The 25,308-nt window shown below is 40.2% G+C and overlaps 1 long non-coding RNA gene across 1 annotated transcript; it reads left to right on the forward strand.

Moving 5' to 3' along the window:
- The first annotated feature begins 361 nt into the window (after positions 1-361).
- LOC117027315 (uncharacterized) lies at positions 362-25,009 on the forward strand. The gene is made up of 3 exons (XR_004423892.1): positions 362-420; positions 18,853-18,967; positions 24,482-25,009. It is a non-coding gene; the product is annotated as an uncharacterized LOC117027315 (long non-coding RNA).
- Positions 25,010-25,308: the final 299 nt, after the last annotated feature.

The raw sequence follows: 25,308 nt of genomic DNA on the forward strand, positions 1-25,308 counted from the left end.
GTTTGCTTATATCTTCAGCCTGATCTTTTTATTATTATTATTTTTAGTATACAACACAACATAGTAATTGACATTTATATACCTCACAAAGTGATAACCCTAAGAAGTCTATTATACATCTAACACTTACAATAGTATTGACTAGTTATTACAATATTAAATAGCTATTACATTACAATATTGAATAGTATTGAATAGTTTTTAAAATAGTATTGACTATATTTCCTGTGCTTTTCCTGTGCTGTACTTTATATCCCTGTGACTATATTTTAAAGATTTGTATTAAAATATAGCTAACATACAATATTATATTTGTTTCAGGTATACATCATACTTATCCAACAGTACCCACTTGGCACTATACAGAATTATTACCACATTATTGATTATATTCCCTATGCTAAAGAAGTGATCACTGTGGTAAGTCCAGCAACCATCTGACACAATATTATTGACTATATTTCCAATGCTGTATATCAACCCCAAGACTTATTTGTTTTATATCTGCAACTTCGAACCTCTTATTCTTCTTTATCTCCCTCCCTCTTTGAAATTTTCAATTAGAGTTGACAATATTATTTTATATTATTCAATATTATTTTATATTAGTTTCAGATGTACAGCATAGTGGTTAGACATTTATATAATTTAAAAAATGATCCCCCTGACTAGTACCCACCCTAGTACTATACATAGTTGTTACCATATTGTTGATTATATTCCCTATACTTTACATCCCCATGACTATTTTGTAACTACCAATTTGTATTTCTTAATCCCTTCCCCTTTTCACCCACCCCCAACCTCCCTCCCATCTGGCAACCATCAAAATGTTCTCTATATATGAGTGTGCTTTTATTTCATTTGTTTGTTTATTTTGTTCTTTAGATTCCACTTATAAGTGAAATCCTATGACATCTGTCTTTCTCTATCTATCTGACTTACTACACTCAGCATAATATCCTCTACGTCCATCCATATTGTCACAGATGACAAGAATTCATTCTTTTTTATGGCTGAGTAATATTCTATTGTATATATGTAAAACCTGTTCTTTATCCATTCATCCATTCAGGAATACCCAGGTTGCCTTCATATCTTGGCTTATGTGAATAATGCTGCAATAAACATAACGATGAACCCGTACCTTCCAGGTAGCATTTTGGATTTGTTTGGATAAATACCCAGAGCTGGGATTACTAGGTCCTTCTTTGCCTCTTGTTATAGTCTTTGTTTTAAAAGTCTATTTTTGTCTGATATAAGTACTACTATGACAGATTTTGCTTGTTTTTTTGTTTCCATTTTTATGAAATATCTTTTTACATCCCTTTACTTTCAGTCTGTGTGTGTCTTTTGATCTGAAGTGAGTCTCATGTAGGCGGCATATGTAAGGGTCTTGTTTTCTTATCCATTCAGCACCCCTATCTTTTGATTGGAGCATTTAATCCATTTACATTGAAAGTAATTGTTAATAGATTAATGTAGTTACTAGATATGTAGTTACTGCCATTTTCTTATTCATATTATTAATTAATTAATTTTAGTCTTAAAGAAGTCCCTCTAAGATTCCTTGTAATACTGGTTTGATGGTGATGAACTCCTTTAGCTTTTTCTTGTCTAAGAAGCTCTTTATCTGTCTTTCGATTGTAAATGATAGCTTTGCTGGTAGAGTAATTTTAGTTGTAGGTTCTTGCTTTTCATCACTTTGAATATTTCTTGCCAATCCCTTGTAGGCTGCAAAGTTTCTGTTGAATAATCAGCTAACAGTCTTATGGGAGCTCCCTTGTAGGTAACTAACTGCTTTTCTCTTGCTGCTTTTAAGATTCTCTCTTTGTCTTTAATGTTTGACATTTTAATTATTATGTGTCTTGGTGTCAGCCTGTTTGGGTTCATCTTGTTTGGGACTCTGTGCTTCCTGGAGTTGTATACGAGGTCTGACAATTAAGTTCGCAAACTTGTTGCAACGATATTGCTAAACTTTTTTGATATCAGAGGGATTATTCATTAGGAATTTGTATCAAGTGGACAAACAGTTAACCAAGTTTACTATTTGCAAGTGCTGAAAAGGCTTCATAAAAACGTTAGACAACCTGAACTTTTCACCAACAATTCATGGCTCTTGCATCAAGACAATGCACCAACTCACATGGCAATGTCTGTGAGGGAGTTTTTAGTCAGTAAAAAAGAACTGTATAGGAACACCCTCCCTACTCACCTGATCTGGCCCCCAATGACTTCTTTCTTTACCTGAAGATAAAGGAAATATTGAAAGAGAGACACTTTGATGACATTCAGTATATCAAGGGTAATATGACGACAGCTCTGATGGCCATTTCAGGAAAAGAGATCCAAAATTGCTTTGAAGGAAGTACTTCAAAGGTGTACCATAGTGATATTCAGCAATGAAGTATGTAGCACTTTTTCTAGGATGAGTTCATAAACTTAATTGTCCGACCTTGTCTCTATGTCCTTTACCTGGTTAGGAAAGCTTTCTACCATTATTTCTTCAAATAGGTTTTAAATTCCTTCCCCTCTCTCTTATCCTTCCGGTACCCCAATATTGTGAATGTTGGTACACTTGAGGTTGTCCCAGAGGCCCCTTAGATTCTCAATATTTTGGATTCTTTTTTTCTTTTTGCTGTTCCAATTAGGTGTTTTCTACTACCTTATTTTCTAAATCACTGATTTGATCCTCTACTTCATCTAATCTACTGTTGATTTCCTGTAATGTATTCTTCATTTCCATTATTGTATTCTGTATTTCTGAATGGTTCTTTTTTATGTTTTCTATCTCCATTTTTACATTTCTTTTTTCTTTGTTGAAGTTCTCTCTGAGATCACTGAGCACCCTTATAACCAATATTTGGAATTCTGTCTGGTAGATTACTTGTCTCCATTTTGTTTAGTTCTTTTTCTGGGGCTTTGTTCTGATTTTTTTATTTGGGACATGTTTCTTTGTCTTCCCGTTTCGGCTGCCTTCTTGTGTTTGTTTCTATGTATTAGGTAGGGCTGCTATGTCTCCTTGTCTTAGTCGAGTGGCCTTATGTAGTAGGTGTCCTGTGGGGCTCAGTGCTGTCTCCCTGGTCACCTTGAGAGACAGTAAACACAGCATTTACCTACTGTGCCATCTTGACCAGAAATCTCCTTGTGACTATATTTTTAATTATAGTTTATAGTCATTATTATTTTATATTAGTTTCAGGTGTGCTGCGTAGTGGTTAGACATTTATATAATTTATGAACTGAGACCCCAATACGTCTAGAACCTCTGTCCCCAATAAGTCTAGAACCTCTGTGACACTATACATATATTTTTTTTTAAATTTTATTGGGGAAGGGGAACAGGACATTTTTGGGGAACGTATGTACTTCCAGGACTTTTTTCCAAGTCAAGTTGTTGTCCTTTCAATCTTAGTTGTGGAGGGCACAGATTAGCTCCAGGTCCAGTTGCCGTTGCTAGTTGCAGGGGGCATAGCCCACCATCCCTTGCGGGAGTCGAACCGGCAACCAACTGAGCCATCCGGGAGCTCAGCTGCAGCTCAGCTCAAGGTGCCCTGTTCAATCTTAGTTGCAGGGAGCGGAGCCCACCATCCCTTGAGTGACTTGAGGAGTTGAACCGGCAACCTTGTGGTTGAGAGCCCACTGGCCCATGTGGGAATCAAACCGGCAGCCTTCTTAGTTAGGAGCATGGAGCTCTAACCACCTGAGCCACCGGGCCAGCTCCTACATATAGTTTTAACAATATTATTGACTACGTTCCCCATACTGTATTTTACATCCCTGTGACTATTTTGTAACTACCAATTTGTACTTCTTAATCCCTTCACTTTTCTCACCCAGCCTCCCAAAACCCTCTCATCTAGTAACTATCAGTTTGTTCTCTGTGTTCATGAGTGTATTTATGTTTTGTTAGTTCATTTATTCTCTTCTTTAGATTCCACATATAAGTGAGACCATAAGATATTTGTCTTTCTCTGACTTATTTTACTTAGCATATTACCCTCTAGGTCCATCCATTGTTGCAAATGGCAAGATTTTATTCTTTTTTATGGCAGAGTAATATTCCATGATATATATGTCCCACAGTGTCTTTATACAATCATCTATTGATGGGCATTTCAGTTGCTTTCATATCTTGGCTATTGTGAATAGTGGTGCAGTTAACATAGGGGTGCATATATATTTTTAAATTAGTGTTTTAGATTTCTTTGGATAACTACCCAGGAGTGGAATTGCGGGTCATAAGGTAGTTCTATTTTTAATTTTTTGAGGAACCTCCATACTGCTTTCTATAGTGGCTGCACCAATTTGCAATCCCACTAAGAGTGCACAAAGGTCCCCCTTTCTCCACATTCTTGCCAACACTTGTTGGCTGATTTATTGATAATGGCCATTCTGATAAGTGTGAGGTGGTTCCTCATTGTGGTTTTAATTTACATTTGTCTGATGAGTAGTGATGTTGAGCATCTTTTCATATGTCCATTGGTCATCTACTTATATATCCTCTTTGGGAAAATGTCTATTCAGGTCCTCTGATCATTTTTTAATTGGATTGTTTGTTTGTTTGGTGTTGTATGAGGTTTTTTTTTTTTTTTTTTTTTTTTTTTTTAATAAATTTAGGATATTAACCCCTTATCAGATGTATCATTAGCAAATATCTTCTCCCATTCAATAGGATGTCTTTTCATTTTGTTGATGGTTTCCTTTGCTGTGCAAAAACGTTTTAGTTTGATGTACTCCCATATTTAAATTTTGTCTTTTGTTTCCCTTGCTCAAGCAGATATATCATAAAATTATTACTAAGGGTAATGTCTGAAAGTTTACTGCCTATGTTTTCTTCTAGGAGTGTTATGATTTTGGGCCTTGCATTTAAACCTTTAATCCATTTGGAGTTTATTCTTGTATATGGTGTAAGGAGGTGGTCCACTTTCATTTTTTTGCATGTATCTTTCCAGTTTTCCCAGTACTATTTATTGACTAGACTGTCTTTATCCCAGTGTATATTCTTGCTTCCTTTATCATGATTAAATGACCATATTTTTTTCTGGGCTCTCTATTCTGTTCCACTGATCGATGTGTCTGTTTTTATGTCAATACCATGCTGTTTTGAGTACTATGGTCTTGTAGTATAGTTTGATATAAGGTAGTGTGATACATCCAGCTTTGTTCTTCTTTCTTAGGATTGCATTGCTATTTGGGGTCTTTCACGATTCTATATAAATTTTAGGATTATTTCTTCTATTCCTGTGAAAAATGTCACTCATAATTTAATCGGGATTGCATTGAATCTATAGATTGTTTTGGGCAGTATGAATATTTTAACTGTATTAATTTTTCCCACCTATGAGCATAGTATATGCTTCCATTTATTTGTATATTGTTTAATTTCTGTCTTCAATGTATTATAATTTTCCGAGTATAGGTCTTTTTCTTCCTTTATTAAATTTATTCCTAGGTATTTTACTTTATTTTTTATGCAATTGTTAATGGGATTATCTTCTTAATTTCTCTCTCTGATAGTTCATTATTAGTGTATAAAATGCAACCAATTTATGAATATTAATTTTGTATCTTGCTACTTAACTAAATTTATTTATCAGTTCTAATAGTTTTTGGTGGAGTCTTTGGGGTTGTCTATACATAGTATCCTGTCATCTGCAAATAATGACAGTTTTACTTCTTTTTTTTTTTTTCTATTTGGATGCCTTTTATTTCTTTGTCATGATTGCTGTGCCTAGGTCTTCCCATACTATGTTGAATAAAATTGGTGAAAGTGGACATCCTTGTCTTGCCATTTTATTATTCGTATTTTTTATCTTCTTTTGTTTGTTTTCCCCCTTCTTCTTGAAGAAGTCCTTTTACATTTTTTTTTGTAATACTGGCTTGGTGGTAATGAATTCCTGTAGCTTTTTCTTATCTGGGAAGCTCTTTATCTCTCCTTCACTTTTAAATGATAACCTTGATGGATAGAGTAGTCTTGGTTGTAGACCCTTGTTTTTTCATCACTTTGAATATTTCCTGCCACTCTCTTCTCCTCCCGCAAAGTTTCTGTTGAGAAATCAGCTGATAGTCTAATGGGAGCTCCTTTGTAAGTAACTAGTAGTCTTTCTCTTACTACTTTTAGGATTCTCTTTTTGTCTTAACCTTTGCCATTTTAATTATAAGGTGTCTTGGTGTGGGCCTCTTTGGGTTCATCTTGTTTGGGACTCTCTGTATTTCCTGAGCTTTTATGTGTATTTTCTTCACCAGGTTAAGGAATTTTTCAGTTATTATTCCTTAAAATAGAATCTTGATCCTTTTCTCCCTCTCCTTTCCTTCTGGTACTCCAATGATGCGAATGTTTTTATGCTTGATGTTGTCCCACAGATGCCTTAAATTATCCTTTTTTTTTAAAAAAAAAAAATCTTTTTTCTCTTTGGGTGTTTTCTGCTACATTGTCTTCTAAATTGCTGATTTGAACCTTTGCTTCATCTAATCTGCTGTTGATTTCTTCTAGTGTACTCTTCATTTATTGTATTCTTTGTTTCTGTTCTTTTTTATGGGTTCTATGTCCTTTTTTTATGCTTACCATCTCTTTGTTTAAATTCTAACTAAGTTCTTGAAGCATTCTCATAACCAGTGTTTTAAACTCTGTCTCTGGTATGTTGATTGCCTCCATTTTGTTTCGTTATTTCTCTGCAGTTTTTCCTGATCTTTTATTTGGGACATGTTTCTTTCTTTTTTTTTCTTATTCTGACTGCCTCTCTGTGTTTGCTTCTATGTATTAGGTAGATTTCCTATGTCTCTCAGTCTTTGCCAGGTGGCCTTATGTGGTATGTATCATGTTTGGTCCCGTGGTGCAGTCTTCCTGATCACCTGCACCGTGTGCTCCAGGACTGCCCCTTGTTGTTTTGTGTGTACTCTCCTGTTGTAGCAGTGTGTGTGGTGTGTCAGTGGGTGCAATTAGCTCTTAGGCTGACTTGCTGTGAGGATTGGCTATGCCCACAGTATATGAGCTGCTGTGTGGGGGCTGACACCTCAGAGGGGAATTTGCTCCAGCAGGCTCTTGTGCATGTCAAGACCACCCTCTGTGTGTGCTACTTGTGTGACTAATAAGACATGCACTAGTGTGGCCTGAAGCTGGCTTCTGGGTGTGTTGTTTGTGATGTTTCTTGGGAAGGGCTTCAGTGCTGGCTAATTTCAGCCTTGCCTGTGACTGGCTCAGGGCTACTTGGTAGGAGCTACAAAACTATATATGGTTGGTTGCTGCCTGTATGGGACCTTGAGGGGTGTGGTGGTGGCCTCCAGGTCCCGCACAGGTAAACCGAGCAAGGCTGGCTGCCACCACTATGGGGCCTGGGGCAGTTTAACAGAAGTCCCAGGGCCCCCCTAGGTATGTTGCCACCTGCCAGCTACACGTAATGCTCAGCCACTGAAAGAGCCGTTTTTAGGTCTGTGGGCTGGACTGGTTGACCTGGTGTTGAGAGTGCTCCCGGCAATGCAGCACTAGGTGGGTAGGGTTTTGTCTCAGTGATTCATGGGGCATGGCCAGTGGTTTTTACAAAGTTAATGCAGATTCAGTTCTTGGACCAGTGCTGGATATGTGACCACTTTGCAAAACATCCTGAGAACACCATGGCCAGCCACCATTCGTTTTGGGCCCATTGATCCCCAAGGGATGCCTAAGAGAGACTGCAGTGCCAGCTGTGGCTGACTGTCCATCACCAAAAGTTCACAAGCTTCCACTGGCCATCCAGAGCTGTATTTATTTATTTAATGCTGTAACAGTTTTCTGCAGCTTGTAGGGGCAGGGCTGAGAGTGCCCCCGGTGATGCAGCATTAGCTGAGTGGGGCAGGGACACAGGACATCACCATGGTGGTATGTATGTGTAGATTTTACCAGACCAATGTGCTCTCAGATCTGGCACTTTCGGGGGAGGATACACAGGATAGATGGAGCCCTCTTATAGGCTACCAGTGAGGCAGGCTCCACACAGGGACAATGGTGTCTGTCCTTCCAGCCCTCACCACAAAGCCATACAACTCAGTCCTTTCCTGTATGTCTCTGATGTCTCTTGAATTACCCGCCCTCCACCGGAGACCAGGTGACTGTTTGCAAGTGAGTGAGTGTCTATTTAGGCCCTTTAAAAGGACGTTTGGGTTTTCAGCTGCCTTCCTTCTCACGAGGATGGATGGAAAGAATCCTCACCGATTTTTCACTGCCAGATATTGTGGGGAGTCTTCTTCCCAGCCCAGGATCCCTGTATGAGGCTGGGACCCCTTCTTCTTCAAGGGGCACCTCTGCCACTGAAGTGTCACTTCTAGTGCTCAACCACTACCTGAGGGTTTGGGGTCAGCCCAAATCACAGCTCTGCCCCTCCTAACAGTCTAGATGTGGCCTCTTCTTTATATCCTTAGTTACTGGGGTTTTGTTTAGCTAGTCTTCAGATGATTCTCAAGGTTGATTGTTCTATAATTAACTGTAATTTTAATGTGATCCTGGGAGGCAGGAGGCATACCTTTTACCTGTTCCACCATCTTGGATCCAGTCCTAATTTCTATTCTTTTAATCTGTTATGGGTTGCTTTATAGCTCATCATGTCGTGTATCTTGGTGTATAGTCCACGTGATCTTGAGAGGAATATGCATTCTGTTGTTGTTGGATAAAGCAGTCTATAAATGTCAGTTAGAGTCTACATAACTGATGGTGCTATTCAATTCAACTACCCTTATGATTTTCTGCCTTCTGGATTTGTCAATTACTGATAGAGTGTTATTGAAGCTTCCAACTATGATATTGGATTTATTTATTTTTCCTTGCAGTTCTCTTTTTGCTTCATGTATTTTAACACCATTTTTTAACACATACACAGTAGTTATGTGTTCTTATAGAGCTGACCCTTTAATATTCTGTAATACACCTATCCCTGATAATTTTTCTTGTTCTGAAATCTGCTTTCTCAGAAATTAATATAGCCACTCCAGCTTTTAAAGCATTATTATTAGTGTTACCATGGTATCTTTCCTCATGCCTTTACTTTTAATCTATTTATATCTTTATATTTAAAGTGGATTTCTTGTACACAATATATAGCTTGGCCTTGTACTTTTAGCCACTCTGATTCTTTCTTTTAGTTGGTTCACTTACACCATTCACATTTGAAGTGATTATTGATATAAACAGATTAATATTTACCATGTTTGTTGCTGTTTTTATTCATTGACCTTGTTTTTTTGTTCTTCCATTCTTTTCCTGCCTTCCCTTTTTTTTTTTTTTTTAACTGTTCTTTTTAATTAAGATTTATTGGGGTGACAATGGTTAGTAAAGTTACATAGGTTTCAAGTGTACAATTCTGTAATACATTATCTATATATCACATTGTGTGTTCACCACCCAGAGTCAATTCTCCTTCCATCACCATACGTTTGATCCTATTTACCCTCATCTAGCACCCTCTCCCCCTTTTCTTGTTTTAATTGAGCATTTTATATTTTATATGATTCAGTTTTTTTCCCCTCTTTTAGCATATCTGTTACTTTAAAAAAAAATGTTTAGTGGTTGTCCTTGAGTTTGCAACATAGATGTACTACTCCAAATCCACTTGAAATAAGACTATACTACTTCATGTGTAGCGCAAGTACCTTATAACAGAGTATCCATTTATCACTCCCATCTTTTATAACACTGCTTTCATTCATTTCACTCATCAAATAGCTATAATCACTGAATACATTTTTGCTATTATTATTTTGGACAAACTTTTATCTGTTAGATTAATTAAGAATAAGAAAAATAAAAGCTTGTATTTTACCTCACTTACTCCTTCTGTAATGCTCTTCCTTTCTTTATATATATCTGAATTTCTGACCTATATAGTTTTCCTTTCCTTTAAAGAACTTGTTTTAACATTTCTTGCAGGGCAGGGCTACTGGAGACAAATTCCTTCAATTTTCATTTGTCTGAGAAAATCTTTATATCCCCTTCACTTTTGAGGAACAGTTTTGCTGGATGCAGAATTCTAGTTTGGTAGGGGGTGTTTTCCTGTTAACCTTTAAATATTTCACTTTATTCTGTTCTCGATTGCATGAATTTTAAAAGTCCAATCTTATCCTTTCACCTTTATAAGTAAGGTGTCTTTTTCCCCTCTGGTTTCTTTCAAGATTTTCTCTTTGCTTTTGATTATCTGCAGTTTAAATATCAGTTGTCCAATTGTGAAGTTTTGGTTATTTATGCTGCTTGGAGTTCTCTAAGCTTCCTGGCTTGGTGGTTTGGTGTCTGACATTAATTTTGGATTTTTTTCTATCATTATTGCTTCAAATATTTCTTTTCTTCCTCCCCCCTCCTTTCCTCCTGCTCCTCCAGATCCTCCTCCTCCTCCTTCTTTTTCTTCTTCTTCTTCTCTCTCTCCCCCCTCTCTCTCCCTTCCTTCTGGTATTTCTATTATGTATATGTTAACATCTTTTGTATTTGTACCTCTGTTCTGGGATATTCTGTTCTATAATTTTCTTTATTTTTATCTTTTTACATTTCAATTTTGGAAGTTTCTGTGAAATTTCTTCAAGCTTACGGATTTTTTTCTTGGCTGTGTCTAGTTTACCGATGATCTCTTCAAAGTCATTTTTTATTGCAGTTATAGTGTTTTTTTTTTCAGTTATAGTGTTTTTGATTTGTACTATTTCCTTTTGAATCTTTCTTACATTTTCCATCTCTTTGCTTGCATTACCCATCATTTCTTGAATATCGCCCACTTTTCTCATATGAGTCCTTAGCATATTAATCATAGTTGTTTCAAATCCCCAGTCTGATAATTTCTGCATCTCGAATGCATCTGAGTCTGGTTTGGGTGCTTGCTCTGTGTCTTTAAACTTTTTTTTTTTGTCCTTGAATATGCCTTGTAATTTGTTGTTGAAAACTAAAATGATGTACTGGGAAGAGGAAACTGGTACTAGCAGCAATGTTTAGTGTTTGCTCCTGGGCTTCTGCTCCAGTGAGCTGTGAGCCTCTGTATCTGCCTTTCTGTCTCCATTTTGGGGGGAGCAGTTTGCCCTGTGATTACAGTTCTTTGATGGATCTAAGAAGAGTTATTGATTTTCAGTTTGTTCAGTTTTTGTTTTTTTTCTTGTTGTGAGGATGGGAGTAATGACTTCCAAACTCTTTATACGCCAGACCAGGAAATGGAAGTCCCCCACCTATTACTGCAGTTTTGATAAAATGAATAAACAAAATTTGTTAACAGATACTTTTATTATCTGAATTGGCACTAAGAGAATTCTTGAATTCGCCTGTCATTTTCTGGTATAGGGTCTCCTCATTGGAACAGAGGAAAGTAGCATGGGAGGTAATGCACAGATATGCATGGTTTACAGACAAGAAGCGCTTGAAGACATGCTAAGAGATTTAAAAGTAATAATTACTCTCTATAAAGTGGAGCATTTGACCCTAGAGATGAGAGCTTCCTTGGGTTGCTCTTGATGTTGAGGCAGAAGGAGAGACAGGGAAGTATCTTTATTATATAAACAGCAAATATAATTTTTGAAAGTATGGCATTCAGATTTGAACATTCTACTGGTGAGAAAGACTTTAATGTGAGTGAAAAATAGGACATCACTCTGTAGTACTGGCACTGAATACTGGTTAAATAAGATACAAAATTATATGTGTTAAATAGGGTAGAAAAGTATTTTCATTTACTTATAATTTAAATTTAATTTTTTGACTAGATAATGCTTACACCTGGTGCCAAATTCAAAAGCAACAAAAGCATGTGATGAAATGTCTCTTTGCCACTTCTGTCCCCTATCATCAAATTCCTGGAGTCATCCTCACACACCTGTGTGTGTGTATACTTATGCCCCCCACCTTTATGCACACGGTAGTATACTGACACACTATTCTATATCATGCTTTTTCCAAGAATAAATCTTGCAGGTAAATATAGATTTTCAGAAAGAAAGGAAACACTACACCATAAATATCGGCATCTTTAAAACATCTGCATGTTTTAAAACACAGGCCAATTTCAGAATGTTAAAATTGTATAGGAAGAAAAAAATGTTTTTTGTGATGGAAGAAAGATGAGTTTCTTGTGACAAAGATGAGTTTGAAAAACCCTCAGTTGGGTTTTACACTAAAGCTATGCATCGTCCACAGTTCAGCACACTTCCTGATTGAATATGTTGCCTGTACCTTCTGAAGTCTTGCAAACTGGTGATTTGACAACTCCTTTATTACCGTTCATAGAATGAGCACTACTCTTTTCATAGTTAAGTGTAATAGATCTTGATTATGTCTGAAGTGAAACAGAAAGATTTTTACAGAGTTTTTTGGAATGATCTGTCTACCAGAGTGGGCATTTTTTGATCACTAGGCTATGGATCCTGTAGGATGCTGCCAAATTAATGGGACCTCTCAGACCCACAGCAACCCTGTGAACAATGCGGACCTCATTCCTCTGGCCAGTGACTATAAGACATGAATAAAATCTCACCCAAACTCCCTATTGTACAATACTAGCATGTGGGCTTTGCTTCTGGTTCTAAAATACTGGCAGGGTAAGGATCACAAGCTGCACATCATTGCCTGGGTTGGGCGTGTAGCCGAGAATGAAGATGTGGTGACACTGGACACATGACTGAAGGAGGGGAAAGTCAACCCAGACATTACCAATGTTAGGAAGAAGAGATGAGCAGCATAAGCTGACAGCTCCATAATAAGTGGGTTCTCATTCTGACATCAGTACTGCTTGGTGCCTTCATAAGTTTCTTAATTCTGGCAGGTGAAGGAGGTACCGTGCTGTGGCTCAGTAAGCTTGAATTTGGAAAGAATACCTGCGTTATTTTGAGATTAACCTGGCCCATTGTGTATCCTTGGAGGAGAAGGCACAGATGAGGCTGGGATTGTGTCAGTTGGACTGAACACTTAGATGGTGACAACTGAAAATTACCACCAGCCGGCAGGGATTGGCTGCAGTGGGCATCTTGACCTAAGCAGTGTGACAGAAAAAGAGCAAATTACAGAGTTACCTGTACCCATGTATGTCGCTATAATAAGCAGAGTTTGGCAAAACAAAATCAGCTGACATCAGTGTCAACTCAGCCATGGACACTTTTGAGCTAACTGCAGGATCCTACAAAATCCAGTGTTCCTGAGAGTATCCCGGAGAGACTTTTGGGTATGGACCCAGGGCCATTGTAATGTTAAGGGCTCCCCGGCCTTTAGAACAAGAAGGAGGACTGCTAGAAGGGAGGTTGGAGGGAAAGCGTGGCCAGGTCCTGCTCAGAGTGTGGATAAGTTGAGCTAGGCTGGGTTAAATTTATTCCCTAAAGCAGCATTGCACAAAAAGTTAATGTGCACAGAAATCATTTGGGAATCTTACTAAAATGCAGATTCTGTTTCAATAGGTCTGGGATTTTGGACCTGCTACTCTGCGTTTATAACAAGCTCCCAAATGATGCCCAAGCTAATGATCAGAGATCACCCTGGGTAGCAAGGCTCTAAACAAAAATTGGCATTTATTTCCTTATTTGTTAAATTACTCTTTTCCCCACCCTCCACCACTTACATACTTGCTTTACAGACTGTTCCTAATTAGTGCATTAAGAATGCACTTTATTTTTATTTAAAGACTGTTTTGTATTCCATGGCATAGATTTCCTTCATTTATTTAACCAGTTCCTATTGATGGACATTTATATGGTTTTTCATCTTTGCTTAGAAGTCAGGCTGTGAACCTTTTTCATATGTATATTGTGTATGTACAAAAAGGTGAGGATTAAATAAAGGAATGATATGGGCACACCTGAATACTGAAAATCATACTTTTTTGACAGGCTGTGTTTTTTGTTTTTTGTTTTCTGACTCAGATTGAGCTGGCACGCACCTGAAACTGTCAGTTTTGCACGTGCTATTATTTAGCCACATTATCTTTCCCATCTTGTTCTTGTGCAATTATTTTTCTGAAATCTAAGTGTGGGATTGATTTACGGAGTCTGTTAAATTCCATTTGCTAGCTTCAGACTATCATTCTAACCTGTCAAGATAATTTTGGTTGTTGACTTTGTCATCTAATATTTCCCCCAACTATCCTGAGTTTATGTGGTATTCACGTTAGATAAGCTATCTCCATCCATCCATCCATCCATCCACTATCTATTGAGTACCCTACAATACGGGCACTGTTCAAAGCTCTGGGGATACAATAGGGAACAAAACGGAAGAAATATCTTTTCTCCTGGAGCTTTCATTCAAGTAGGGAAGACAGACACTAAACAAAGATAAATAAGTTATGTGTATATGGTAATGACAAGTGCCAAGGGGGAAAATAAAGCAGGGAAGAGAGAGAAGAATAAAGGGGGAGAATGTTTTACAATTTTAGATAAGGTGGACAGAGAAAAAAATCTCACAGAAAATGTGACATTTGAGCAGAGATATGAAGGTGTTTATGTCCAGTTCTTTGGAAAATATGGTGAAAAATTATTCTTTGATTTAGAGGACTCTCTATAACTTGATTTTAATCCATTAACTGGGCACCTTTGGGGTACAACTGACTAATCTATTGAAATTCTCTGTCACTTAAGTATCTAGCTTGCACTTCTCTATACCATTCTTTTTTTTTTAATTAAAGTTTATTGGGGTGACAATTGTTAGTAAAGTTACATAGATTTCAGGTGTACAATTCTGTATTACATCATCTATAAATCCCAGTGTGTGTTCACCACCCAGAGTCAGTTCTCCTTCCATCACCATATATTTGATCCCCTTTACCCTCATCTACCATCCCCTCCCCGCTTACCCTCTGGTAACCACTAAACTATTGTCTGTGTCTATGAGTTTTTGTTTCTCATTTGTTTGTTTGTCTTGTTCTTTTGTTGTTTTTGGTTCATATACCACGTATCAGTGAAATCATATAGTTCCCTCCTTTTTCTGTCTAACTTATTTCGCTTAGCATTATACTCTCAAGATCCATCCATGTTGTCACAAATGGTCCTATTTCATCCCATTCTTAATGATATGTTGAGACATATTAAAATCTGGATATTCAGCATTCATGGCATTTCCCTGATCTAAGCTAGTCAAACTCACGCACAAGGGGAATGAGTTTGATGTGAAGGACTATTTTTCCTTTGTCCACTTGGAGTACCTCTTAGTGATAAGCAAGCACCATGATTGAGTAGTGAAGGCTGCTGTGGGCAGAAGAAGGAGACAGGGTGACTCATGGGCTATTTTTCTACTCTCTGGGCCTCGTCTATAAAGCACAGATGAAAAGACTAAATTCTCTTAATAATATTGTGAAAAATTAAACTTTTGTTCTCAGTAAACTTTGGCAAATGTAATTCTGAATAACAAACCATGCTTTGACTCCATCATTTCAGTCTAAACCCAAGTTTACCTCTTCAATGCCATCTCTCCACCCAGTTTCTTTGGACATATCTTTATTTTTGTAGGGGTTGAGGCTGTCAGAGACCTGGGCCCTTGTGCTGTCAGGTCACTCTATACAGGTGAAGTGCTGTTATCTTCAAACTTACCTGCAGGCTGCAGTGTTGCCATGAGTATCTTCTATCCCATACACAAAGCTGAGTCTTCCAGGTGTACAAACAGGTTGGGTGGAGGTTGCAAATAGACTCTGAATTCATATAGGAGACAAAGAAAGCATGCGAGGTTAGCTGTGTATTCCAAAAATAAAAAGGTAAAGCCAAGTGCCTTCATTAGGGCCCCCCAAAATGTTCATAACTAAGCTTACCTCTTGCCTTCTCTCGCCTCAGTTTCTTCATCTCTAAAATCAGTGGACTAGACTAGATTATTTCTGAAGCTAGTTCTCTAGCCCTAAAATTCAGGTTCAATGTATTCATATGATTAAGTAACCAGGAAAGTAATACTTTAGAACCCTGATTTCGTAAACATTTAGTCCTATGAAAAATATGTGGTACATGAGGGCAGCGATTTTGCTGACAAGGAGAAGCCTAGAAACCAAGGAGATTCAGAGGCCCAGCGGGAGGTATGGTGCCAATTGTTGAGCAGTGGCCAGTATGGTCACAATGGAAACCTATAATTTGGTGGGAGATTACACACAGTGGCAACAAGAAGAAATGCAGCAGCAGGAACAGAAAATCCCCACGGAATCTGTGTTTTCTGCAGCAAACTCTTTGACATACCTTTTTCTCCCCACATCTCCACCTTTTCTTCCTAACCCCAGTTACACTCTTGTGGGGGAGAATGTGTAAGAAATGTGTCCTTTCTGGAAAGCAAATACAGACAATGTTAGAGTGCCACCGTGGTCAGAATGGCCCTTTGTTCTGCTTCTTAATGACTAATTATTATGCTATGAAAAGGGTTATGTAACCCTGGCAGAGTTAGGCCCTCCCTCCAGAGCTGCTGGAAGTGTATAATCTCAGAAAGCTATGACTGCGGCCGTGGAGTTGGCTAAGAAGTAATTACTGAATCCAGCCGAGGCTTGCTTCTTATTACAGGCTCCGGGCTTTTACCGCCACTATCTTTACATGCTCGTTAATATTTAAACTGTCGAGTAGTAGAATATTTTGTAAGCTTCAGTCATGTTGTAGAGTTCAGTGTGGGGCTGGGAACAGGACAGGCAGGGTAGGAGCAGGGCATAAGGGAGGAGGTCTCATTTGTTTTTCTTAGAGGATTTTGTCCTTCTGTTGGCCCTGTGGTAGGTCTAGACTTTTCTCCTTTTCCATAGAAAAGTTAAAAAGCAAAACAAAACACCTCTTAAAGCCTCTCAATTTTTAAAAACTAGTTCTTAAAAAAGAAAAACATTCTCTGCAATAACCCATTATCTTTCAAAATAGACCTCAAATATGGCTTGAACTTTTAAAAGTAAATGAAAAATAATTGAATGTAGGTTCTGGTCAGCTACCAGAATCTTAAAAGGAAGAACAAAGCTATTTCATCTAGTAAAGCCTCACATGCACAAGCGACAAAGACTGACGCTCTAATCTGCCCCAGACTCTGTCGGAGAAGCTCTTCCTAGGATCCCTGATGGGCTTCTTGGCCTTTACAAAGGAAGCCTCTTGACCTCCACATGTCTGTCCTCTCTCTGCAAAATCAGGGGAGCTTTCTGTCATCTGTGTACTTTGGTGGTGCCTATCACTGTGGGATCTAGGCACAGAGACAAAAACATCAGGCAAAATACAAATTTGTGTATTATGGGAGGAAATGCCGTCTGGCTTCCTGGAGTCCCACTTGGCTTACATTGCAGTAAGCACTTTATCCCAAGTTGCTTTGCAGAGACCCAGGAAAAGTGTAGATAGATCCAGGAGTGTGGTGCTTCCTTGTTTTCATTGAGAAGAAGTAACAAGGTAGTGTTTGAAGTTTGGTAAAATCGCTGACGTTTTAAAATGTGCTAATATTTGTCTCCTCCTCATCTAAATAGGTAAAGAGCTCATCTGCTCAAAAGAATGAGAAAGTGTTTCTTTTCTCTCCCTTCTCTGTCCACCTCTCCCTCCCTCCTTCACTCCCTTCTGACCTCCCCCTCTGCTCTTTCATTCTCTCTTACTTTCCCCCTTTTGTTTTCTTTCTCTTTTAGTAAACTATGCTTGTTTAAATTGTAAAGTAATTCACATTAATGGTAAAATACTTCTTCCAAATAGAATGAAAGCATATAAGGTGAAAGGATAAAATATTTTCTCTACACCCCCAATCTCTCCGGTCCTGTCAGTTACCAAGAGGTAACTACAATTTAAGCATTTCTTCAAATCTTTCTAAACATTTCCTCTGAATACACAGGCGTTTATGCATGTGGAGATATACTTAAAGATTTTTAACGTGAGTGCATTGTTCAGCAGCTTGCTTCCCCCTACAGAACAGACCCTTTCCATAGCAGCACACAGAGACCCACCCATTCACTTCCTAACTGCTTAGTGGTCCACTGTGTGGCTGTATTCTAAGTAATTTAACTAGCTCCTTAAAGTGGTATTCAAAGATTCCCCCCCCCCATTTGGGGGTGGGGAGGACAATGTTGCAGCACACAACCTTGGTACACAGGCACAGTTGCACAATGGAGAGAGCGATCCCTTAGGGTAAATTCTTAGCAATGGAATTGCTGGGTCAAAGGGTGTGTGCCTTTTACATTTTAATAGATATCGCCAAATTGCCCTGCAAAAGTTGCACCAATTTACAGCACCATTAACATTGTACGAACAATCTATTTCCTTAAAACCTCATCAACTCCATGTTCTATCAAACTTAAATCTTTGCCAATAGTCGACAAAGGGCAAGTCATTATTGTTTTAATTCATATTTTAATTATGAAAGATTGAATATTTTCACATGTTTATGAACTATTTGCATTTCTGTTTTGTGGCAACTATGTGGTCTAGACCGCTATGCATTTCTCCTGGGTTTTTAGTAATTTCAAAATTGGTTTATAAAAGCTTCTTTCTTTTTTTATCATTAGCCTTTGTTTTTTACATAGGTAGGTCACAAATACATTCCTTGTTTGTCTATTTTTTAAACCAGTAGAAGTTTACAATATTTATGGAATCAAACCTACCTGCCTTTTCTTGGATAGCATTTAGGGTTTGTACTACGTTTAGATGAGTCCTACATATGCAAAGAAGTCTAAAATCTCTTCCAGCTTTCTTCTACTACTCTGACAGGCTTGCTTTATACATATAAATCTTTGCTATTTCAGACATTTATTTGGGGGTTGGGTGAGATAGGGATTCAGTTTGAGCAGATTCTATTGCCTCCATGTAGTTCTGCAGATTGACCTATTAACTATAGTAACGTGCTGCCAAATGGAGGCTTTGTGCTTCCTTGGAAATAAAAGGATTTAGACAGGCTTTTTGTATGGTCCAGGCAGGAACTTGTCTCATTCTCTCTCTCTCTCTCTCTCTCTCTCTCTCTCATCAAAGATTCTGCCATTTTCCACTCAGGAGAATATTTGGCTGTACTTTGAAGGAGGTCTCAAAGAGTAATGAAGAAGATGGCAAGAGGATCGAGAGACAAGTGGAAAATTAAGGGGTTCTGGTAGGAAGAAACACAAATTTAAAATGAGATTAATCACCTATGTGCATCAACCATGAGACTAATAGGGCCTGTTTCTACTTGAACAGTGTGAAAAATGACGACAGAATCATTGGGCTGAAAAAAGCAATTGAGCAGATGAATTCTGTTTATCTTTTGTGCATTTAGCTCTGCTCAAAAAGGAAAGAAGGAATACACAACTTTTTTGTTACTATCATTTTAACAATATTTTTGGAGTGAATTTTCTTGGTTGTTTTAACAGATGAAAATTCTTATGAGAAGGCCAAGAGATTTTATTCACTATATCCACTAGGTTTTCAGTGTTCCTCCCATAGTTCTTAAATATATGGGGTATTTTTCCTTTATAGACCAAATAAGTTAATTGCACAATCAGTAATATTAAAGGTTTATATTTCTTGGCATGAATGATATGATATGCATGCTGGCAAAGACATACATGACTTTTGATGTGCTACATAAATAATATAATCCTGTAGATCAAATTCCAGGTAATTTAGTTGAAGTCACTGAAGAACTCTACCCCCAGGTGTTTACCTCAAGGTAAATTGTGTAATTTGTATAATAATTATAAGTTGATTGATGAGAATTTGATTTCATCATTAAAGGATAAGATGTACTACCACTACTACTAATACTGATTACTGTTTGTGCCATATACTGTACATACACAGTACTCAAAAAATGGGGTTTGTGTGTGTGTGTGTGTGTGTGTGTGTGTGTGTGTGTGTATTCTAAGTGAATCCTAATGCCCCCAACAAGGGCAAAAGACCTGTTCCATTCTGGTCTTTTACGCCTTGTTGGGGGCATGTAAAAGACCAGTACATTCTATAGATGAAGAAACAGAGGCTCAGGCCAAGTACCTAGTGTCAGATCAGAACTATTGAATACAGAGTCGAGACCTAACGCAGGATTTCCTACTATTCTTCCCCAAGGAGGGGTGCAGATACAATGAGAGGTAAGACAATTTCCAGTGGAAGTTTAATTTCACATCATCTTAAGGGATAAAAATTGGTCACACTCTCTCTTCCTGCCACTCCCTTCACCAGATCTGCCATCTTCTTGTAGCAATGGAAGCCTTACCACTATGGTCCCAAAGGGCCCCCTTTTCTGCCTCCACTGATATTCCAATTATCTCAAGATAGTCTATATGGAGCCCTAGGCAGGGCAGGGAGCCTCTCCCAGCCTGGCCACCTCTAGTTTCAGGCTGACACTAGAGGCTTGCACGACCAAAGGGTGGGGTGGAAGACGTCTGGCAGTGGCTTGCTCAGACCTCCACCCACTGGCCAGGTGTCCATGATTAGCCCCTGTTGGGGGGAGGGCCCTAGTGTCTTGATTATAACTGCCCCCTAATCTAGTCCCATGTCGTGCAGGGGATCCTGCCGACTTCGCCATGTGTCATGCAGGGCGTCCGGCGGGGTCTCTGCTCCCGCTCCCCACACAAGAACGCAGGACATGGTGAGGCCAAAAAGGAACACCCACGGAGCCATAGGTAGGGGAGTCATACCACTATACTCTCACTGCAGCTGGGTTGGAGACACAGGAAGCAGGAGCAACACAATCCTCAACCCTCACTGTGCCGCTTGCAGACTCAGCCACCACCTTCTTGCTAGCCCCCATTTTTTTCTGCTAGCCTAGCCACGGCAGTTATATTAGTGCCCAATGGCTCACTGGTTACAGCTGACGGCCAACTAGCCACAGCTGCTGGCCATTTGATCACAGTCGATGGCCATTTACTACCTGAGCCAGCACCTTTCTATGTGAGGCCGAGAGCCTGGAAACTGCTTTTTGGGGCTCTGTCCCCACAAATGGTACCCCTTTTCATTTTTGCACTGTATTGAGGACTGAACACCTGCATGCTCAGAGCCCCCCTCCCATGTGTAAGCAGAGTCAGCTCCTTCTTGATGCCTTTGTTGCATGGACGTCCACACCCCCCCCCAGTGTCCTTCTGCTCCCCCATATCCAGTCAGTCTCCAAGTCTCAGTTGCCCACCTCAGAGCTCGTCGGTCCTGCCTACTTTCCATCTCTGCTGTGGGCACATTGGTTACATCATTTCATCTCACCTGGATTGTTGCAGGAGGCTCTAGTTTTCCTCTGGTTGTATTCCTCCCTCCTACCTTCTGTTCTTTACAGAGTAGCCGGAGTTATCTTTATAAGGGACAGTAGCAGTATTTTCTTAAAAACACTCCAGTTACTCCCCGTTATCCTCAAAATGATGACCAAGGTCCTTCATAATCTGGCTTATACTTACCTCTCTTCTTGGTCTCCTTTTCCCACACACCACAGGCTCTGCAGTTCATGTATGCCGACAATTTGCTCTTCCCTGACTATGCTGTGTTTTCTCTTGCTCCATGCCATTGTACGAGTTACTTCTTCCAACTGGAAAGCTTCCCTTTCACTCCTAGCCCTTTGTGTCAGGCTTATTCCTGGTTCAGGTTTCAGTGGAAATACCACTGTGAGATAGAGCCTCAAAAAGCAGTTTCCAGGCTCTTGGCCTCACATAGAAAGGTGCTGGCTCAGGTAGTAAATGGCCATCGACTGTGATCAAATGGCCATCAGCTGTGGCTAGTTGGTCGTCAGCTGTAACCAGTGAGCCATTGGGCACTAATATAACTGCCGTGGCTGGGCTAGCAAAAAAGGGGGAGCTAGCAAGAAGATGGTGGCTGAGTCTGCAAGCGGCACAGTGAGGGTTGAGAATTGTGTGGCTCCTGTTTCCTGTGTCTCCAACCCAGCTGCCAGCGAGAGTATAGTGACTCCCCTATCTATGCCTCCGTGGGTGTTCCTTTTTGGCCTAGCCATATCCTGCGTTCTTGTGTGGGGAGTGGGACCAGAGACCCCTCATGCCACCCTGCATGACACATGGCATAGCGAGCAGGGTCTCCCGCATGACAACCACACTTATAGGAAGCCTTCTCTAAATCCCTGGGGCCCAGGAATAACGCACCTCTTATGTGGCCGCAGGACATCCAAGACTTGCCTCTGGTATAGCACCACCTCAGGTGTGGTACTCTCCTGCTCACGGTGAGACCTGGAGGGCAGGGCTGTGCTTTCCCCTTGCTTCTTCAGTGCTAGATGCCTGACACATAAGAAGCTCCTCACACTCCTCACAAAGTGATAACCCCCAAACCCCAATCTGCTACCCCTCTGACATCATATACAGCTGAGAGCCTGCCACCAGAGAGAAAAAGAAAGGTCCTCACAAAGGTTTGAAACTGAACAAAATCCTTGGAAGAACTTCATCTTATTCATCACCTTTGATTTCCTATTCATACAATTCAGCTGGAACCTCCTTATTTTATTGAAAGCACTTGACGGACCAAAAGCTATGTGTATAAAAGAAAAGGAAGGCATCTGTTATTTATAATAGTTCTAATCTGCGCCTGGTGCTGTACAAACCCCCAAACAAGGTAGGTGTGCTTTCTGAGACCTGGGTTAAAAGGTCTGCTTCATTGGTTGTGGCATTAAACATTTCTCTCATCAAGAAGACTCTCTCTCTCCGCCCCGCCCCCCAACCCCTCTCCCAGGGTAAATTCTGGATATAACTCCAACTGATGGAACCGCAACACCTTCAGGAGGAACAAGACAGCTTCATTATGTTCCTAGGGTCTTGGCTTATCAACTGCTCACTCCCATCGCTAAATAATAATAATAATAATAATAATAATAATAGTAGTAGTAGTAGTAGTAGTAGTATTTACTATATTACTCTAACTTTGTGCCAGACAAAGTTCTAAGCACTGTGTGTATAATAACTCACTTAATCTTTACAAGAACCTTGCGAGGTAATTACTATTGTTATCATTGTTATTCTCATTTTATGAGTGAGGACACAGGCACAGAGAGGTTAAATAACTTGCACAAGCTTACAGCAGATAATATATGATAGAGCTGAGAGTCAAGCCTGGGCAGTCTGGCTTCAGTCCATGTTCTTAATTATTACACTGCATTGGCTCTTATGTCTCATGTCAGCCCTTGAACTTTAAAAATCGGCTCTAGACACAAGAGCTGCCACTGGATTGAGAATCCCATTGTAGGGGTCACTGTGACCAAGAGACCCTGTCCCTTGGTGACAGCAAATGATGAGAGTAAGGCCAGTGGCTCAATACCTGAGCACCAGGCTTGGGGATCCCCATTCCACTCTGTGAAGTACTAGAGCACGCTTCTCTCAGCTCAGGACACTACAGCCAGTTGCTCACTAGTCAAGAACGTTGCATCCAGTGTCAGATGTTGATGGCTTAAAATTAGCCATAGTAGGAGCATTTACACCACAGAAAGTGGCAAACACTACAGATCAGAAGCCATATTGCCGAGCAGTGTTCTTACTAGAAGATGTCAGTCTTGACTGAAAGAGCCTGGTGTGGGTGCAGAGGATGCTTTCTCTTTTCCCAGGACCTGTCTAGGCTGGACTGGATTAGATGTTTCTGTCTGTGAGATGTTTGTAGGTGCTGGTATCTGCATGAGGCTCTCTTTGAAGGCATGGAAAGCCACTCAGCCTAACTAACGCATGGACGCCCAGAAACACCAAGGAATAACATTCCCCTGCCCCCCCAGCCCCCAAACCTTGTTACCAATGACTACCTTGTCCCTCTGCTCACTAGTGGTACCTTTTGGAGGCAGACCTTTTACACTGTTCCCAGAGATTCCACATGGCCTCAAGCTCTAGTTACCCACAGTCAGAGTTGGCTTGATAACTCCCTCTTTACTTTCTGTCCTCAGTTCATGGGCTCAATTCCTTGTGCCCATCTTCATATTTCTTATGCCTACCCAATAAACTTGTAGACCAGTTCTTGTCTGAGAGTACTCTGGGGGCACCCCAATCGAGAGAGGCTGAGTGGGTGGACTCAGGTGCTGATATGCAAAGGCTGGGAGGCTGGGCCACAGGATGGAGCTGCCTTAGGTCTCCCCCGGGTGCTGGCCTGCCTCTGGGCCTGGCATTTGTATTTCAGAGACTCAGTTCTGTTTGCCGGCTCTGCTGCCAGGTTTGATGGTGTGGGCACTGCCTGCCTACTCTGCTCCTGCAGGTGGTGGGGCATTACTGCCGGCCTAGCCGCTGCCCAGGTGGTGCACAATTCTCCAGGGAAGACCTTGTAGCATCTAAAAGAGTTTTCCTCAGTGAAAGAGTGATCTGAGCTCATTAGTATCATTCTGACACTACCTGAGACTTGTTTCCCCAAGTCCGAGTATATATTACCTGGGACTCACTCCAGGAGAGTGATGTGAACTTTGCTGGAGGAAGTCACCAGCTCGCTTGGGTGCGGCCATAACAAACATCTCTAGTGTGATGTTTGGGGAAACAGTCTGTTTGAACTGGTCTGTTCCCTGGTCTGGCAGGGAATCGAGATTTTGAGCTGATATGTTTGATTGCAGTGATCCCGTTTATCCTTTAGATTCCTTCTGACTTAGAACTAAAGCCTGCCTTTGGCTATGGGGTGGGGGGTAGTGAAGGGGTGGGGGGGCGGGCGGGTTCTCAGCACTAACAATGTTTGCATTCTCCAAAAGGGCAAAACAGGGAAGTGCAGCAAGGAGTTGAGGAGCCCGGGCCTCAGAGCCCGCAGCTGACCTAAAAGCTACGCTGGAGGGGCAAGCTCCTTCCCAAGTCACTGAAGTTCGTCCTGGCTGTCCTCCATCACTCCTGTTTCCCCACAGCCTGACTTCTAAATGTGGATTGTGATTTTTTTAAGTCCTGCATTTGCTTTCTAACTTTGGTAAAAAGCTGTAGACTGGAGCAAAATGATCTGTCGAAGGAATTTAAAGGTAAATTTATTCCAGTACACAATTTCATATCCTAAGACAAAGGAAAAGTGACCATCGAGAGAGAAGACGGGCCCACGGGCAGCAGAACTTGGCATCGTGTTCCTTGCATGAACTGAAGTCACTGCTGGTTACCAGAAGTGTTTCATTCATACCTGATGACTCTGCTACTGAAGTACAGAAGATAAAAGCTTAAGATGGGCACCGGGAATGTTATTGAAGACTCTGTAATCTGTGTTGTGTTTGCCTATTGACAGATATGTTTTGTATGTAGAGCTTGTGGGTCCAGCAAGTGGGTCCACATGGGCCCCGCAATTACAATTAGCAAAGATGTGAAGAAGGGGAAGCCGTGTTTGCAGTGGAACGATGATTACCTCTGTCTCCCCGCCCCTTTTCTCTTTTTTCCTTTTAGTAGAATTTATGCCCCATTTTTATTATATAACTTGACGGAATGAATCAGATGGTGTTATTTCAGACAACAGAGTGAGCTGGGGCAGGGTAGTGGAGTTGGTGGGCAATCAGAGAAGTGTGGGGAGAGAGATCTTATCAAGCAGAGCATTTGGCTCCCTTTCTAA

Source organism: Rhinolophus ferrumequinum, chromosome 9 (genome assembly GCF_004115265.2).
Source record: "Rhinolophus ferrumequinum isolate MPI-CBG mRhiFer1 chromosome 9, mRhiFer1_v1.p, whole genome shotgun sequence".
Taxonomy (NCBI): domain Eukaryota; kingdom Metazoa; phylum Chordata; class Mammalia; order Chiroptera; family Rhinolophidae; genus Rhinolophus; species Rhinolophus ferrumequinum.